Source organism: Miniopterus schreibersii (assembly GCF_964146895.1).
Source record: "Miniopterus schreibersii genome assembly, chromosome: 2".
In the NCBI taxonomy this organism is placed as follows: Eukaryota; Metazoa; Chordata; class Mammalia; order Chiroptera; family Miniopteridae; genus Miniopterus; species Miniopterus schreibersii.
Genome location: NC_138102.1, coordinates 133,991,198 through 134,009,789, shown reverse-complemented (window position 1 = coordinate 134,009,789; position 18,592 = coordinate 133,991,198). Strand labels below are relative to the sequence as shown.

Here is an 18,592-nt window from a genome sequence, read left to right as displayed (position 1 = left end):
ACCCATGAGTTCTAGATAAATGCAGACTGAAAAAAAGTCCCTGGATATAGCAAAACATGCCATTTATGAACTTAAAGAAAATATGAGGGCATAAAAAGCAGGGCAAAATAAAGAGTGGAAATCAAAGAAACAAAGACAACACTTATAGCATACTCATTCAAAAATCACATGGGAAAGGGTGATCAGAGACGTCCCCAAAAAAAGGTGAGGGAGTGGGGGAGGGGGAGTTATCTGGGTCTTGAATGATGAGAAGGAACCAGATAGACAAAAATGGTATATCACACAGTGCTCCTGAATCTATTCAAAGCCTGGTAAGACATTAACAGAGGAATACAAGTTATTATATTCAATAAAAGGTCAAGCGGCTGGACTAGGGATCAGCACCGCTTATAAAGAAGGAAGAGTCGCGAAGGGGAGGCCTCGCGTTAGTTTAGTCAGGGGGTGCGCAGAAGTGGTGGCCATTTCACCTCCCCGGCCCTTCCAAAGCGGTATGAGTTCTTCAGCCCTGCACTCAAGCCGGCACACCCAGGGGCCTGGTACGGACGCATCGGGTCTGGATGGCTTAAGGAAGCTAGAAACGGCAGAAGGAATGAGCAGGGGAAAACGGGTCAGAAGGAAGGATCTGTACTAGAGGAAGAACAACAAGTAGGATGACCTTTTTAAAAGATCAAATGACTTGTACCTAAAAAAAAATTTTTTTAAATGTCATTCTAAACAGATTATGGGCAGCAGTAAATCATCTGGAGAAGCAGTTGGGCAGCAGCAGATGAGCTGCCAAAAGCAGCGTTCAGGAGCATCTTAGGGACAGCAGTGCCACCGCTGCAGTGAGCTGGTTGTGAATAACAGGACAGGAGCAGGGAAAGGCCACACGCTGTGGCCGCTCAGTTGTGGTTTGGCCAGGAGGCTGCAAAGCCACCGGTCTGTTCCCGGCAGATCCTGGGGGTCGGGACTGAACCGGGCAAGAACAGATGCACGCCCAGGAAATTCTGGGTGATGTAGGGAGGGTACTTGTTCGTCAGTCACACCGGGGAACAGGTCATTTGCCAGAACGGGTGTGGCCACTGCAAGCACGGGAAGGTTTGAGATACATAAGCTCCTGACACAGGGGTTGCCTCTCTTATGCGCTGGGCTCCCGGCTCTCTTGCTGCAGTGGGCCGCTCCCCTGCATTCGCCCACGTGGCCCAAGGCCATGAGGACCCCGCGCAATGGACTGATGGGCTGGACCTAGCCTCGTGCTGTTCCGGACCCAGCTTCACCATGGAACAGAAACTCTGGACACTGGCTTTGCTTTTAGCTCTGCTAAATCCCCAGCTGCACCTCTTCCAGGACTAGTTTAAGGGAAATGAGACTTTAGAAATGCAGGGATGTATTTCCACACAAATAAAAATCACTCATCCTCCCTTGCAAGGGTTAGAAAATTCTTTTTCTCAAGATATTGTAAAAACCTGACTCCCCACGCCCAGTGGGGAAAGGGATCCCCTACTTCCACCAGTGGACATCCCACTTCCATTGATAACAGTAGGAGGTACTTTTTTTTAAAAAAAAGAGACACAGACCCCAAATGGAGTCACTTGTTCTGAGCCCAAATCACCAAACCAAGACTTAATACCTAACCTAACTGCAGTTTCAGCCTCTTCAGTAATGTAATCTTAACCAGTCAGCACTAGTGAGGTAACCTGCCTTATAGACCCCTAACTATCTGCCAAAGAAAAATGAGCTGATAGCTCTTTCCTTGTCCTGGCCCCTTCTGCCTATAAAAGCCTTCCATTTCGTACAGCTCCCAGGGGCTTTCTATCTGGTAGATAGGATGCTGCCTGACTCATGAATCATTAAATAAAGCCAATTTGATCTTTAACTTTACTCAACTGAATTTTTTTAAATCTTCACCAAGAATATGTTTTTATTGATTTTTAGAGTGAGAGGAAGGGAGAGAGAGAGGAAGGGAGAGCGAGAAAAAAAGAGAAATATCGATCAGTTGCCTCTTGCACACGCCCTGACCAAGGATCGAACAGACAACATTTCTGGTGTAGGGGACAATGCTTCAACCAACCGCGCCACCAGGCTGAGACTGAATTTTTATTTTTTTAACAGAGGTAAGCATGGAACTGGGGTCAGCCAGATTACAGAGAGTTTAAAAAAGTGATTAGGAAGTATAGGATCCATTTCTTTTACTGAGGAGCACATATGAATGCAAATTAAAAGTGCACTACAAAAATGTTATGAGTTCCAAGTGCCTCTAATCCTCTTACTTATATAACATTAATAGTCTAGAAGAAAGAATACTATACATCTTATTTTAATCAAGTACGCATCCTCCAAGGATGACTACATGTTGCAAATACATATAAGAACTGATTTCCTTAGAAAATATCATTTAGATTATTTTTTAATTATAAGTTAACACAGTGGTTCCCAAACTTTTCTTCACATTAAAATCACCTGGGAATTACTTAAAGTTCTATATCCAGAGCAATTAAATCACATCCTCTATGGGTGGGGCACAGACATTATATTTTTTAAGCTCTCAGTGATTCTGTTACCATCCCAACTGGCAAGCTAGTATTAATAATAGGAAGAAAGCAAAGGGAAAGCCAGACATTATAAGCTGATTCACCAGGAAGCTGCAACTTTACACTCCCCAGGGAACCACCAGTCTGTTCCCTGCAAATAACTGGGGGCAGGAGAAGATGGGCGCATGCACAGTGAAGTCGGGGTGACTCGGGGAAAGTACTCGCCTGTCAGTCTAACCTGGGAACAAAGACAATTAGCTATGGGCTGAAGGCACTGTAGGCACGGGGAATCTTGAAAGGGTAAAATCTCCAAGACGAAGAATTCTCTCTCTTGCAACTTGTGCTCCTGTTTCTCACCTGAAGTCAAAATGGGACCTTCTCCATGGCAGACAAAGGGAGATGGAACCTTGGAAACTCAGGAGTTTAATTCCACAGAAATAAAGCTTTCCACAATACCTCATCCCCCCGGGAGGGCCTCAGGAAATTCTTGTTTCCACAGTACCCCAGAGCTCTACTTCCACCAGCAACAAGTGGGGACACAGAGCGCCACACCATGCAGATAACAATTTCAATGTGCAGGCAAATTAGAAACCACTGTGTTACTAAGCACTCCTTAAGGGAAACCTGATTAGTCCTTGAGAGCAGCAGTTCTCAGACTTTTCTACACATCAGAATTGTCTGGGCAGTTCTAAAATCCCTGGACCTCTGCTGCACCCCAGACTAATTAAATTATAATCTCTGAGGCCTGGGAGCCAGCCTTCAGTTGTTTTTCAAAGCTCCATATGTACAGCCAGCTTTGAGAACCAATGCTTTAAACTAGAGGATGGTTTGTAATAGTAATCAAAATCATCAGGTGTCTGGTAGAATTTCATAGATACAGTAAAAATTCTTATTAAAACTCTCCAAAATAGAAAGAAGAGAAAAAAGAGTAAGAATGTGAGTTAGGTAACGATAATGACGCTCTAGTAAGCAGACCAGCCATTATGTTAGCAATATTAAAATTAGGGCAGAAACGGAAAAGACTAAGCAAGACAAAGGGAGAAAAAGAAATGTAACCTGTTGCCATTAAGGAGGTCTCACTGAATCATTCAATCTCTGTATAATTAACTTAATATGCTCCTGTCCTATTCACTACTATTGTCAAATGTGTAAGTCTAAGGAAATTTAAAAAGAATTTTAGTGCTGGAAAAAGGCTTCCAAATACTCAGATATGTAAATTAAGTGACTGAATAACTTCAAAGCAAGAAAAGGTCACCTCTCCCCTCTCACTACCATTCTAATCAGTAGTTCCTGGCCACTCCGGTTTTGTTGAAGATCAGTTCAGTGAGAACAAAATGTATATTACCTTTCAAATGCAACAAAAGGAGTGGTTGAATTAAGATGACTTGATGGTATAATTTTTAAGTGTTTATTTAATCTTTGCTTTTCTGTAAATATCTTTCAGTCGTTTAAGTATCATTTAAAACAGATTGTATAAAGTATAATTAGATGTGCTGTCAGATGGGAAGACAAATTAAAAGTGCAATTCACACTGTTACAGTAGCATCGCTCACAGCAGAATGTAATCCAGTCTCTACAGTGCACGTGATTAAAGACTTGCAGGGAGACGAGCTTTTAAATTATTAATCAATGCAGTTTCCTTTGGTGATAAAACCTGTGTGCTCCATAAATGGGGGAAAGGTGGGTGTTTTTTTTTTAACTTTTACATACTGACTGCCTGTTAAAAAGCCTCAGTTATCACCAGTATGGTCTAAGTAATAGCTAGGCATGCACTATCAATTGACAGTATATGCTTAAGACAAAGTTATGGGCAAACATCTACACAGCCAATCATCTCGGGAGGATTTGGTAGTTATTACAAATACAAACCCCCAGCCCAAAGCCAGATGAGCCAACAGATTTCTAAATTATGCACAGTGTCTAAGGGAGAGGCAGGGGCAATTCTAGACATTAGTAGAAACATCAAGAGGGAATCAAGAGGCAAACCTTTAAAAATCACATTCCCTCTTCATTGACTTGGAAGAATCTCTTATAGATGAAAAAGTTAAAGATGATATGTGCTTTCAATTTCCTCGATGGGCAGCTATTGGACTCACAAGTTACCCAATCAAAAGGCAATGTTTCTTACCAACAACCTAAGTTGTTACTGTTAAATTAGACAAGGAGGCCATGAGACTGAGGTGGCTCTAAGGCTATAGCGGGTAGGTAAGCAAACGCAAATCTAAGCTTGTATATATCACAAGGTTACAAAATCAAAACCTAAGGACAATCACAAACAGCCAACTAGGCATTAAGCTGTAGCCAAACAAATAATTTCCTTTCTTTGCTTCCATACCTTCACTCTGTCTTTTCCCTGGTTCCTGTAGGTAGATGACTCCTAACCACTTCTAGTTTGGCACTGCCAGACCAGAATTGATTTTTGCTAATTAAACTCAAAAATTTTAATATGCTTCAGTTTATCTTTTAACATACATAACTCTGAAAATAAAAAGCATAAAATCGAATTTAAAGTGGGCCCTCCTGGCCAGTAGAAGGAATCACACAGGAATTGTCTAAATCAGCTTTTACTTAGAACCTGGCGAGGAAGAGCAGAGTTTGCCACCCCAAAATATGCCTTTTGGGGGATATCGGTTATTTTAAGCTGGTTATTTTTAAGAGGCTGTAGGGGTTCAGAACGAGTCTCACCAGAATGTGCCACCGTGGTGTGCAGACTATTTCAAGCTGAAGACAATTAAAGCCCAACAAATTCATGAAGAGCTTTTTATCTCCTCTTTACCTGCCTAAAGGAATTGAGAGAAAAACCTGCTCCTAAAGGGAGCTGGCTAGCATGACATGAACTAAGTGCAGCAGACAGGAAGGGACCTAGAAAGTCTGTTTGTTAGATTCCTTTCTGTGTCCCGCTGTTTCCGGATGGCCCAGCAACAATTTGCTTACCAAATGTTTGCTCTCTCATTTACCTGTGAATTGCCTGCTTGCCCTTTGAGGTCCCAGATCCCTGCCTCTCTCTCCTAAATCTAGAATGGCATATAAACCTTAACTGTCCTTGGGTCCCAAATTCTTATGGAACCCCTGTATGTACCTACATAATTAAATTTGGCTAGTTTCTCCTGTTAATCTGTCTCATATTAATTTGATTATTAGACCAGCCAGAAAAACTAAGAGGGAAAAGAAGGAAATTTTTCTTTCCCTCACATTAATCTGCAATGTGTATTATGATCCAATTATAAAGTAAATGAGATCATTTAAAAATCATTCTTTCTATGCACAAAACATTTTGCAACTTTTCATGTGAATTTGCCTTATAAACTACATATACTTTAATCCCAAATGAGAGGCTCAAGTAAACCTTACTCAATGGTTGATGCACTCTGCATTTCAATTCTTCTCTTTGCAAGAATTTTGGATAAATAAAATATTTTGTCTCCAGATTTTACAATGGCTCCAAGTTGCTAATACTAAATAAGTATTTTTAATATTAATTATGTCTTTCCCTGAAAGATGGCCTATGCTTTTTGCATCCATGTCAGACACATTATAAAGAGGCCTCGCAAATTAAGAAACAAAGGTGCCGTGTTGTTTGACTCTCTCCTATTGAGTGTTGTCCCCCAAGTGTGCACTGAATATGGTGGCTTCCATTGCTCAGCCCACATAATGGGTGTACTGCTGCTGTCAGCAAAGCCTCCCCGACTGAAGCCTCTTCTTTTGTGAAACTCAATCAGTAATGCTGTACCTGGCCTCTAAAAAGAATACAATTACATTTGTATCTTACAGTTGGTAGACCAATGAAGCAAAACTGTCACTCTTTTTAAAAGCCTCGCTTTCCCTGGGTTGCATTCACTCCATTCTACAGGTTTGGTTGTCTCCTAGAATCTGCAGCCATTCTTTCACTTTGTTTTTCTCACCATAAAATAAATCAATGCAAAAGAGCCACTTTTGTGAACAGCTTTCTTTCTTCCAGCCAGGCTCTTATAATGCAAAGGGTAGCAGTGTCCCCGTTCTCCTGATCAGCTCTCAGACATCCTTTGATGGGGGGGAGGGGGGGAGGGGGAGGGAGGAAAGAGGGAGGGAAGGAAATCGTAACACAGATTTCAGCAGATTAAGGATTTGCCTTCTTTTAGACTAAGGGTTATTTTTATAAGAATCAAGAAAAAAACATTCCTACAACTTTGACCAGGATCAAGGTGCTCAAAAGTCATGAAGGGGAGCAGAATTTGCCCCCAAAATATGTCTCTCTGGCATAAGGGTTATTTTAGGCCAGTTAATTTTAAGAAACAGTAGACATAGGAAAAGCTCTGAAAACTGAGTAGAAGTGACATTTATAAGGGAAATCTCCATCTGTAAGAGAGCCTCCTTCTCTGTACTAGGAAGAGAAGGAGTCTAAATTTCTAGAAATTCTTATCAGTGGAGAAGGCAGGGACCTAAATCTGCATAACCACCACACCCTTAATTATTGTGCTTTGCCTCGTAACCCCTCATAACTGGAGTCCCCTCCCTTTTCCCACCATCTTCTTTCGCCTTTAGCTAGAGATACTATTTAAAGTGGTGGCTGGGCCATTTGGGGGAGTTACTCCGTTTTCGTGGTATCTGCCATGCATACAGGAGGTGCATGTGTTGTTAAACTTCTATTTTTTTTTTCTCCTGTTAATCCACCTTTTGTTACAGGGGTTGTCTCAGCCAACAATTTGGAAAGGTAAAAGAAAAATTCTTCTTCTTCTCCCACAGCAGCATTACCCAGATTTTGCTTAGCAATAAGTATTTATCAAGCTGTGTGACCTTGGAAAAGTTACTTAGCTTCTCTGTGCCACATTTTCCCATGTGAAAATGAGTATAATAATACTTCCTCTCTACAGAAGGTTTTTGAATTAAAAGGGATAATGTAGCCTGGCCGGCATGGCTCAGCGGTTGAGCGTTGACCTAGGATCCAGGTGATCGGGGTTCGATTCCGGGTCAGGGCACATGCCCGGGTTGCGGGCTCGATCCCCAGTCGGGAGTGTGCAGGAGGCAGCCGATCAATCACTCTCATCATTGATGTTTCTGTCTCTCTCTCTCTCCCTCTCCTTTCCTCTCTCTGATATAAAGACATATAAAAAATAAATAAAATTTAAAAAATAAAAGGGATAATGTATATAAAACACTTCACCTACCTGAGTAATTGCCCGATTATAATAACCCGTATTTTTAAAGTAGAATTGAATGAAGATCTTTGAAAGGCCTAGCATCCTCTCCAAATATCTTCCAAAATAAATTTGGTGAATCCAGTATCCTTACCTACATTTATCATATACATCACACCCCACATTCCAAGATATACACCTATTAATGTCTCAATGTTTTGTGACAAATACTCTAATTGGGGGACCTAATAATTTCCAAAATGAAAATGTATGTTGAAATTGAAAAGATAGGAGAAAGGTTAATATACAAGAAATAAGAAAGGAGTGGCATACACCTATGAGACAGAAGTACTGGGCAGGGGAGTGAAGAAGAAACAGCCCACAGGTGTCCAAACGCCCCCCACACATCAGGCCTAAATGTCCTCATGGTGCTTGGTGTCTCTCAAGGTTAAAGATGCCTTGAATCCACTTGGGGAGCATTGAAGTCTACGTGGATAAAAGGCAGATTTGGGGGCCTTGACCTAGACCTATTGAATTACAACCTCTGGAGGGGAGGGGGGGGTGGAACCCAGAAACTGACATTTGACAAGAACCTCCTCTTATACTCAAAGTCCCCAGTAGCCGATGCCAGCAGTCCATGTCCCACACTTCAAGGGACTATAAGAACTGGAGTCCCAAGTGAGGCTCGCTAAATCTCGCCGGTTCTTGCCTACATTCGCACTGTTTTTCAAACTAGGCACCCAGGGAGGTGATCAGTATTTTCTCCCTGAACACTTGCGCCTGCCTCCCAATCAGAAAACCAAGAATCTGGTTTCCCCAGTTACCAGGAAAGTGTGTGGAATTCATTTTCACGGGATAATACACTTTGCTATAATGTGAAACTAAATGGCATTCACCGTTTTCCTACAAATAAGTGGATGCTATTCTCTTTCGATATCAAATGAATCATCATTAAAATGAATTCTGGTCAAACAAACTCCCCCAAAATACCACACTTACTTTGAAATTGTACATTGTTTAATTACCCTGCCACTGCATAGCACTTACTACATAATTAGATAAATAGTAATTATTGTTTGAGAAACCAGTAACTAAGCAGAATCCGTGCATGGTAAAGGTGGTTGCTGCCTTATTGGGTAAACAAGAAAAGATCTCCAGTAAAGGCCTTATAATTAAGCCACTGAAGACATCTCAAAAGTCATGGGTTTTAGATTTTATCACCTGAATAAAAAAAGGAACAAAGTCAAACAGAGAAAAATTAGTGAAATGATGATTCAGCTACATATCACTATTTCAGAACATAAAGCTGGCAGCATGAGCTCACCCTTTCTATTTTAAAAATGCTAAAACCCAAGTGAAGCTATATAGCGAGGGCACAGGAAGGGTGTGAAAGGAGTGAGGCGATACATGTTCCAGCAACTCACTGGAAGTGTCGTTGGAGTTGGAAAAGGGAGCACAGTTCGTAGAAAGTTAGGGAGATAACAGAGAAAATGAGAGGAGCGAAAGAAAAAGCAATCTCTGAGAGAAAAGCACTATTCTGACAAAGTAAGAGCACAGCAGTGCCCCCACCTGGGAAGTTCCATCACTGCAGGAAAGCCACCTGCAGTGGCCCGTTATAGATGCTGACATGGGGACCCTGACTGGAAGAGAAGTCTCACAAAGAAAATATCACAGGAATAAAGAAACAAAAAGGAAAAATTAACAACCCTCTATGTTCATCCCCCACCCTATATCCCACAGGCAATTCTTACCAACCCTGTGTTCCATAAAGGAATCCTTTAAATGCCACACTAACTAGAAGCATGATTGCTAATGCTTATTGAGGAAACTATTTATTTTCTTTTATATAAGTGTTATCCTTACAGTGTATTTTGTGCTCATGAACTGTGAATTACTTCCAGATATTCTTTCCCCCGTAGAAATGTGTCCCTGGAATCACAATATAATACAGGCAAATTGGAAAAGACTCTTTAATTTCCAAATAATAGAGCATGACTTTCCTTTGTCATTTGAACCTTAGCTTCAAGGAAGTGAGTTAACCACATCCCTGGTTCATAGCACACTGTCATCACTGTAAAGGCTCTCTCTTGTTTTAGCTTCATTTCCAATTTATTTCTTCTTAAAAAACATTTTTTTAATTTTATTGATTGACTTTAGAGAGAGCAGAAGGGTGAGAGAGGAAAGAGGGAGAGAGGGAGGGAGGGAGGGAGGGAGGGAGGGAGGGAGGGAGGGAGGGAGGGAGGGAGGGAGGGAGATGGATTTGTTGTCCCACTTATGTATGCATCCTTTGGTTGATTCTCAATATGTGCCCTGACGGGGGATCAAACCTGCAACCTTGGTGTATCAGGACCATGCTCTACCCAACTGAGCTACCCAGCCAGGGCTCCAATGTATCTCTAATCTTCCCTTGTCCCATTGTCTCCCATTCCTAAACTGCTTGCTCTATGTCCTTCAATATGTCCACATCTTTATAAAAATAGTAAGTTTTTATGAATGTGTTTAATTTACAAAAGCAGTGTTGGACTATGCATCTCATTTTTTATTTTTTTCTTAATATCTTATTATCTATCCAGGTTCTTACTATGTATTCATGTTGCTCTATTTATATCTAGCTTGTTGCCTTGAAGTACCCATACATCTTGGACATTCTGCTTCCTCAGTTCCCTATAGACATCTTTGTTCCCTCTAACTTTCAAGTGCCACTCCCCCCACCACCAAAATGGACAGGTGAAGGAGAAAGAGAGCCCTTTCTGCCCTGAGCGCTCTATCCCCATATATTTACACGGCTCATCCCTGGCTTTGCTCAAGTGTCTATTTGTGGGGGTTTTTCTGTCCCAGGTACATTTCATATGTTTACAAGTTCTTGTCCAGCCCGATTGGCTCAGTGGTTGCGGGTTGGATCCCCAGTGGGGGGCGTGCAGGAGGCAGTTGATCAGTGACTCTCTCTCCCTCTTCTTACCTCTCACTGAAATAAATTTTTTTAAAAACATATAAAAAAAAAGTTCTTAACCTCTCTTACCCACTCTGTGGATCAACACTTTTTTTCAAATTAAGCTTTTGAAAGAGAAGGAGGGTGAAGAAAGGCTCATTTCAGAAAGCACTAGGTCAACAGTGGGCATGTAGTGATTTGGGCAGAGTGGGAGATAAAATATGCTCTAGTTTACAAAGGCTCAGCCATGGAATAGGCTATGGGGAAGCTAAAAAGAAACAATGTAGGAATATGGTGCATTTTCTAAGGAACACCCTATTTTCCTTCACAATAAGCTACATCTGTCATAAATCCACTCTGCCATTTATACCCTGTGTGATCCAAAATGACTCCCTTGGGGCAGAAAGCAAACAAAAGCTCCCATTCAGTTATCCACTGACTGTCGGCCTGGGAAAGTTTCCACTATTATCGCTGAGTAATAAACACTGGGGAGGGTGAGATTCTAGGTCCTAGGTCCCCAGGATTATTAATCAGCCCTCTAGAAACCAGTCTGAAGCCCCAGCACTTTAACAACCAGCAGAGTCAGTGCAATATCCTGTCCAAAGGCCGAAAGCAAGCTTCAAAGCCAAGAAGATAAAGCTAATAGCCCAGTCCTAATACAAACACCTCTATGATCTCAAGCGTGCTCATTTCTGTTTGTGTTTATTATGACTGTTCTGTGAGCACATCAAGTATCTCTTGCTTCTTACTTTCTGCCCTGAGCACTCATCCCCGTATATTTACACGGCTCATCCCTGGCTTTGCTCAAGTGTCCATTTAGCGGAAAGGGCTTCAGTACCACTCTCTGTAGCACTGTGCTTCACACACACTGCTGTATTATCTGCCAAAGCACTTAATCACATAGATCTTCCCACGAGAGTGCAGCCACCATCAAAGCAAGGACTGTGTTCGTTTCTTTCCCTGCGCTGTCACTAGCATCTAGACCAGTGTCTGGCCCAAAGAAGGTACTTAAATATTTGTGGGTCAAATGAATTGAGATTATGAGAGATGCTGAAGGTCCAATAATGAAAAGAGAGTCTGTCCCTGCCCTCATGGAGCTTACGCTCCTGCATGGGAAACAGACTGGTGGGCTGTGAGGCCTGCACAGCTCAGGCCTCCCGACGCGGGTGGTTCTTCCCACCACCACGCTCAATAGGGTGTAAAAGATGGGGCACCCAAGGGAAGGCATTAGCAAGCATGAGAAAAGAAAGCTGTAAAGGCCAAGTTAGTTGCCTTTTTCCATCATGTATTTTTAAAGCCCTTCTGTGCTTTTCAGATTAGAGGCCACAGAAGAGGAAGTAGCCATGAGGACTCTTCATAGACTTTAGTATTCTAAAAGTATTTTCAGTTGTTGTTGTTTTTTCAGTCTTCCATACAATTTTTTTTCCTCCCTTCAACCACAATAACATGACATCCACATTTTTTCTTAACCGGAGTGTCTGTAAACACAGGCTTGTCCAGCCCACTTACAGGCAAGGCAAATGCTGCTTCTTCAAAGGATCCCGCCACGGGCCCTCTGGCCATGCAACCCAAGGGGCCCCTTGCCTGGCTTTTTCTTCTCTATATGGTGCAGCCACTTCACTGAATCTCATTCCAGACTTGAGCTTTTCTAAGGCCTCCATGATTTTTCCGTGTTTTTCACACAGAATGTGTTTGTTGAATTTTTTTTTTTTAATGTTTTCCTTGATTTCAGAGAGAAGAAGGGAGAGAGGGAGAGAGATAGAAACATCAATAGATGAGAGTCTCATTGATCGGCTGCCTCCTGCACGCCCCCGACTGGGGATCGAGCCCACAGCTCAGGCATGTGCCCTGACCGGGAATCGAACCTCAATCTCCTGGATCACAGGTCAATGCTAAACCGCTGAGCCAAGCCAGCCAGGGACACACAGAATGTATTTGATCTTTACTGCATGGCCACCACCTTGGAACCCTGAGACTTCTTGTCAGAACCATCACTCCAAGAGGCTGCTCCCCCATTCCCCTCTTTTCAGAATCTCTTTTTCCTTTGGACAGCATCTCCAGAACCTGACATTGAACTCTGAACTGTATTGGTTGCTGTACCTTCAGTTATACATTTCATACATGGAATATAATTTAGGTTTTAAGTAAATTATCATAGATTAACCAATGTGCATAAATGTACACATATAACATTGCTTCATGTATAGTTTATCAATGGGTACAGAACTGACAAGCTGGAAATGTTTCAGTGGTTACATAAACTGTCCTCATTAAGTCATGACGCTTGTTTTCTAACAGAATGAAAGCAATATCCACCAAGTCTCATTAGAATGGTGATAGTGATTAGTGAGCAAGTTAGAGCATAAAGCTTCAGTCCGTATGCACTGGCGTGGAAATGAATATTCTATTTTGTATTTTAAGCCAGATTCTCCTTGACTAAACTTGAGGAAAGTGAAAGGAACTGAAGTTTTAAACACTGTCCTAGAATTTAATTGAGAGAGGGGGAGAGGGTGAAAGTTGCCTTGAATGTGAAGTTGGGCTGATCGCGCAGTTTACTCTCTAGAAGCCACCTTTCCTTCCCTCTGACTGGCAATGCTGTCTGACACCAGAGAAACACAATCAGGCAGACTAGTTCCTGCACTGACAGCTTGGGGATCCATGCCCCAGGACCAGGGGGCATATCGGGCTTATTTTGACTTGTATAATATGGCCTAAATAAGAGTGAATAAAGGAACACAGGAATATTTTATAAATAATCTTCACTAGAAGTTTATTTTGCCCTGTGTATACTTCAGCTCCTGAGAACCAGAAAGGACAAAGTGTTGGCCAGCAGTCTTCTAATCCTGAGCTCTTGAGGAGAAAAAAATAATATTGGTACTAATAATAACAAGCTAACAGCTTTCCATGGTTACTACTAAATAGCACACACAAAATGGCTGGGTCAAACACCATTTTTTGTATCTTGTTCAGTGTATTTCCTAAGTGAAGGAGTGACAGGACCCCAAGTCAAACGATCTAAGGTCAACAAAAAGGTCCATCACTTACTGGTCGTGAGACCTGGAGAAAATCACTTAAGCTCTTCAGTGGTAAAACTCAACCTGCCTTCTTAACAGGGTTAAATGCATCAAATAAAATGTGTTAATTTATAGTATGAAAGAGTGTGTGTGTGTGTGCACTCATGCATGTTTGGGTGTGTGTGCAGTTGGTTGAAATCACAAATGTAATTAGATCGTCAGTACATGGTATTCATTCAAGTAGAAATCAAATACAGTCCTTATAAAAATAGAGCTCTGGTAAAACAACTCACTACAAATGTATTGGTAATTTTCACCTTCCTCTTCATCACAGTTGTTTCTCTCAGACTTCTAGGAGCACAGTGCATAGAAGGGAAATTTTTAAAAAAATTTTAAGTGCCAAGAAATATATTTATAAATGTACAAGTGTCAAAAGCATACCAGCTTTCTTTTATGTTTGAAAACTAAAATTATTCAAATTTTGAATAATTACATAACAATATGACATTATTTAAAATGGTCTTTACAGAAGCAAAACCAGGGAGAAGAAAAGATCTTCAGGGTCATAGGCTAATCTTCCTCAGCACTAAAGCCATCATCTGGTACAAAGTGATTGTCTTGGTCAGGAAAATGAACTCCGGAAGACCTCCCTCCTGGGGAATTATTTAAAGCAGAACATACAAATTGTTTTCAGAAGCTCATCTATGTAGCCGAATTTCCTCCTACAAATATAAACTAAGTCATGGAAATCATAATTTTGATATAATTTTTAAGCATCCAACTTCATAAATGAGGAGAGAAAATACCTTTTTTTTTTTTTTTCTTTTAAAATTTCAAAGGCAACAAGCTTGCAGCACAGTTTTAGGAATCATGGTGCAGGAGGCTCCACAACTCGTAAATCATAATGTGTTTCCTTGCAGGGTCCTCTTTACATGTAGCTGAATTAAAAAAGCAATAACAGGAGAGCAAGAGTACAACTGGTTTCTGTTAACATGAGTGCTGTATCTAGAGATGTCTGCCTGCATTTCACACCAGTCATTCATCAAGGCCCAGGACAAAGGAATAAATGGTTCTGGTCAAGTCATCACTGAGCAAATGTGCAAATGTACTTCTCTCTGGGTCTGGTCCCACTATCGCGCAGCCTGAGTATCAAGCACAACTTGCGTTTTGCCTTGTTCAAAATGCAGATTGCCCAGGTTACAAACTGACAAGAAATAGCATCCCCCACAAGCCACTAGCCTGCAGAGTCCAAGAAAGTCTGTAGCTTCCTAGATAACAGGTGACCTGTTGCAAGCTGTACTTCTGGGAATACGACAACATCTAAACCCAACATATGTTGATCTGAAAGCACTTAAATGATCCAGCTGCTCCTCCCCCTAAAGTAAATGATCAAAATATGTCAATAAAATAATGTAACCTCTTATGAAGGCTCTCTTTGGCAGAAGAAGGGAATAAACACGGAAATGTTGCCCCACAACAGAGTGTACCCAGAAAGCTCAGGAGGAATATCCTCTCTTGTAAATTGCCCAACTGAAATTGAGACTCTCGACAAATGTTTGCTGAGGCAAATTAAAATCAATCTGTTTCCCTGAGGCTTAAATCCCATAAAATAAGTCAAAGATTATAAATCATCACCGCAATGAAACCCTTCTTTCCATGAGTGTTCTTCCATGATGGATGAGCACTGGGTTATGGCCAGGTTGTAGGGTTGCCCTGGAAGTGCCCAAACTTTTGGGGGGTCTTATATGCGGGTGCCGCCATGGCCTAATCCTGTGTCCCAGGCTGAACTAAGCACCCTTCCTTCAACAGGCCTAGAAGGAAGGCTCTCTTTCTCCTGAAGGAGCTGTTTGGGAAAAATTATTTTGTTGTTGGTTTCTTTTTCATTATCATTTATGCCCTTCTCATTCCCCAACAGGATCTGAAGCAGCAGATAGGGAAACAGACTAAATGAATTCTAAAATGCTCCCAAGATTTAGAATCTAGAGAATTTTTTATAATATTAAAATACATAAAACAGCTAAGTTAAAACTTAAAATGGATCAGAAACCACTTAGGAAGTAATGAAATCAGAAGTATGTGAATCCATATGGAAAGACAAACTCCTGGTAATAAACCCTCGGAGGAGGTTTTCCCACAGAGTACATAATGTCTTCATTCATTCATTCATTCAACAACTGTTTATTGAAAGCACCTGCTATGTACTCTGCAATTTTGCTTAAGAAATAATCTTTAAGTAACAGTTTCATAACTTGGCCTCTGACCAAAGCCAAGGACATAACATTTAACTATACTCATCAAAATACATTCTACCAGAAAACTAAGGTTTCCGCCAAAATATGCTGTATTCTGTTGATGTAATCTGGCCCCAGCAACAATTTTTAGGTACTATTCAGTTAGTATGTCTCTTGAGCTGAAATGTTTCTCAAAATACTGATGCAAACATGCTTCAGCAGGAGGCACTCCATGCAAGCTAGGGCTAAGTGCTGCTATGTGGAAGACAATGTTTTTAATTGATGTGGACTTTCTACTTTGACACTTAGGAATACACTTTCACCCTTGTTTCAAAGGAGACAATCTCACCTTGGTATATAGGTAGGTGCAGAGGTGTCTGGAAAGGGTCAGGTTTTTTTTCTCAAAAATGAGGTTATTTTCAGCTGCTGAAATGAGTCTTACATAGCACATGACACAGATGTATTTGACCAGAAAAAAATTTAAGGTGGATGTTTGTTAATAGCATTCTGTATTGGCATGCTCTTTAATATGACAAATTTTAAGTAGCACCCCATCTTGATGCTCCCCAGGAATATGAGTTGGTTGTAAGAAGGTCCTCAGGTCTGTGCTCACCAGTTTTGTGCAGCTGCATAGAATTCAAAAATGGTTGTGTGTATCCTCTCATCGAGATGCAGAAAAGTGCCTGGCAATCCGTAGAGGAGAAAGACAGTAATAACGTGTACCCCAGACAAAAATGAACTCTTATCCGCCCCCAAAAAAAAGCTCATGCCTAAGACATATTGAAAAAAACAGGTCCTCCCATTAACTTTCCCCCACAGAGCAAAACTTTAACTATTGTGCATAACATTGGCTTTGAAAACGCCCCAAACATTCCAACAGTTACTTGGCTATGTGAAATCACTCCCGCCCAACCAAGAGTGTAAAAATATGTGCTCCCCACTCTCTAACTCAGCACCAAGCTCCTCAGCACCACCACTGCAATGCCTTCCTCACCCGAAAACAGCGTCACAGGCCACCTCGGAGAGCAGGGGCCGGAGCCAGCTCACAGCCTGTGCCAGGAGAGAGACGCGAGAAGCTATACTTCACCCACCCCCAGAACAGGCCCGGTTCAAGAGTGGCAGCTGGCAGATCTAATCACTTGAAGCAAATGTATATAAGTGCTCCAAATAGACTGCCAGAAAGCATATTGCCCTCGCAGCCAATTAAAATAAATGGAGAGAAGAATACGCAAAGGAAAAATGCCAATTATCCAGGCTGGAGTGTGCCCAAGTCCGAACAACTAACACACCCCAAATGTGTAAATAATTGCCCTCAGTATTTTAATGTTTTCAGTAATTGAGAATTGTCTTTTCTTCATTCATTTCACCTCCAAAACAGCGCTCCCTACAATTCGGTCTCTATTAGCAATCTGCTGAAAGATTAATTGAATATTGACCCCAAAAAATGTCTGCTACCTGTGATATCGCTACCCCTCCAATCCAAAACCATGTCTAAATTGAGATACAGCAAGTTGAGAATTCCATCTCACCACTTTGATTATATTTTAACTGCTAGTACTTGGAAGCCAAAGTATTTTACTTAAAAATAAGGATTAAAAAGTTGCAAGACAACTGCAGTGTAGTGAAAGAAGCCCTGGATTGGCAAGCAGGAGCCTCAGCTTTCTATTGCCTCTCTGTTATTCAGAACTTTATGGCTCTGACTGTGGACCATTTGTTCATTCATTTTTTTATTCAACTATTTATTAAGTGTCTACACTGAGCTAAGCACTGTTCCAGTTCCCAGCTGTCTGTGATTCTTCATTTATTTAAAGGACAATATTTATATATATATTCTAACACACGGGGTTATTAGAAATAAATGAAATTGTTTATGTGGTAGCTCTTAGTAAGCAATAAAGAACTATGCAATTATGAGGTGACTATTATTAAAAAGGCATTATAATCTGTTTCGATCTGCATCTAATCAACACATCAAGGGGTGAATAGGTATATAAACAGAATTTGTATGTACAATGTGTAAATTATGCACAATGAGATATGTATAACATAAATTTGAGTCATAAATAAAATACAATTCGTAGAATAGAAATGGAAAGGCAGACTAGTTAGGTGAGAGAAACCATGAATTTTTTAAACTCCTCATACAGTAACTATAAATGGGGCCAAAAGAAATTTATAATTTAGAAGACAGTACATGGAGAGAGGCAATAGAACATGGTGCTTCATGCTGTATTGCGGAGCCAGACTGTCTAGGTTCAGTTATTGGCTCTACCACCTACAGCTGTTGCCTAGGGAAAGTTACTGAATCTCTGTGCCTCAGTTTCCTCATCTATAAAATGTGGTCAATAATAATATCCACCTGCTGGAATTCTTGGGGATGGGGGGTTAAATGAACTAACATACTATACAGTACATTATAAATTTACCTAAGGATGAACTGTTTATAATTCCGACTTCTCCACCTTTTATACTAATGGGGTTAGAGGGGTATCAGAGATAATGATGCTTATAAATCCATTCTGTAAACTTTACTATAGGCACATGTATAGGTTTTTATGTCATTTCTCTACTCAAATATCTACAAAGGCTTCACGCTTCCGACCTACCAAATGCAGTCTAAAATCACTCATTAGCTTTTAAAGCCATATATTATCATCCATTATCCAAACATTTGTCACAACTTCTAACATGAATTCTAAGTTCAATTACATCAATTTCCCTCTCTATCAGCTCTTTTCCATTCGCATAATAAACAGTGCATCTCTCCCTATTTAAAAAAAACTCTCTTGATCTT

General features: G+C 41.0%; 1 protein-coding gene and 1 pseudogene across 6 annotated transcripts in view; both read right to left on the bottom strand.

Annotated features, from left to right (window-relative positions):
* TAFA2 (TAFA chemokine like family member 2) overlaps positions 1–18,592 on the bottom strand; it is a 416,091-nt gene that overhangs the window by 218,096 nt on the left and 179,403 nt on the right. The window lies entirely within an intron of this gene.
* On the bottom strand, positions 11,955–12,214 carry LOC308553581 (peptidyl-prolyl cis-trans isomerase NIMA-interacting 4 pseudogene; annotated as a pseudogene). Its single transcript has one exon. The product of its transcript is annotated as a peptidyl-prolyl cis-trans isomerase NIMA-interacting 4 pseudogene (transcript).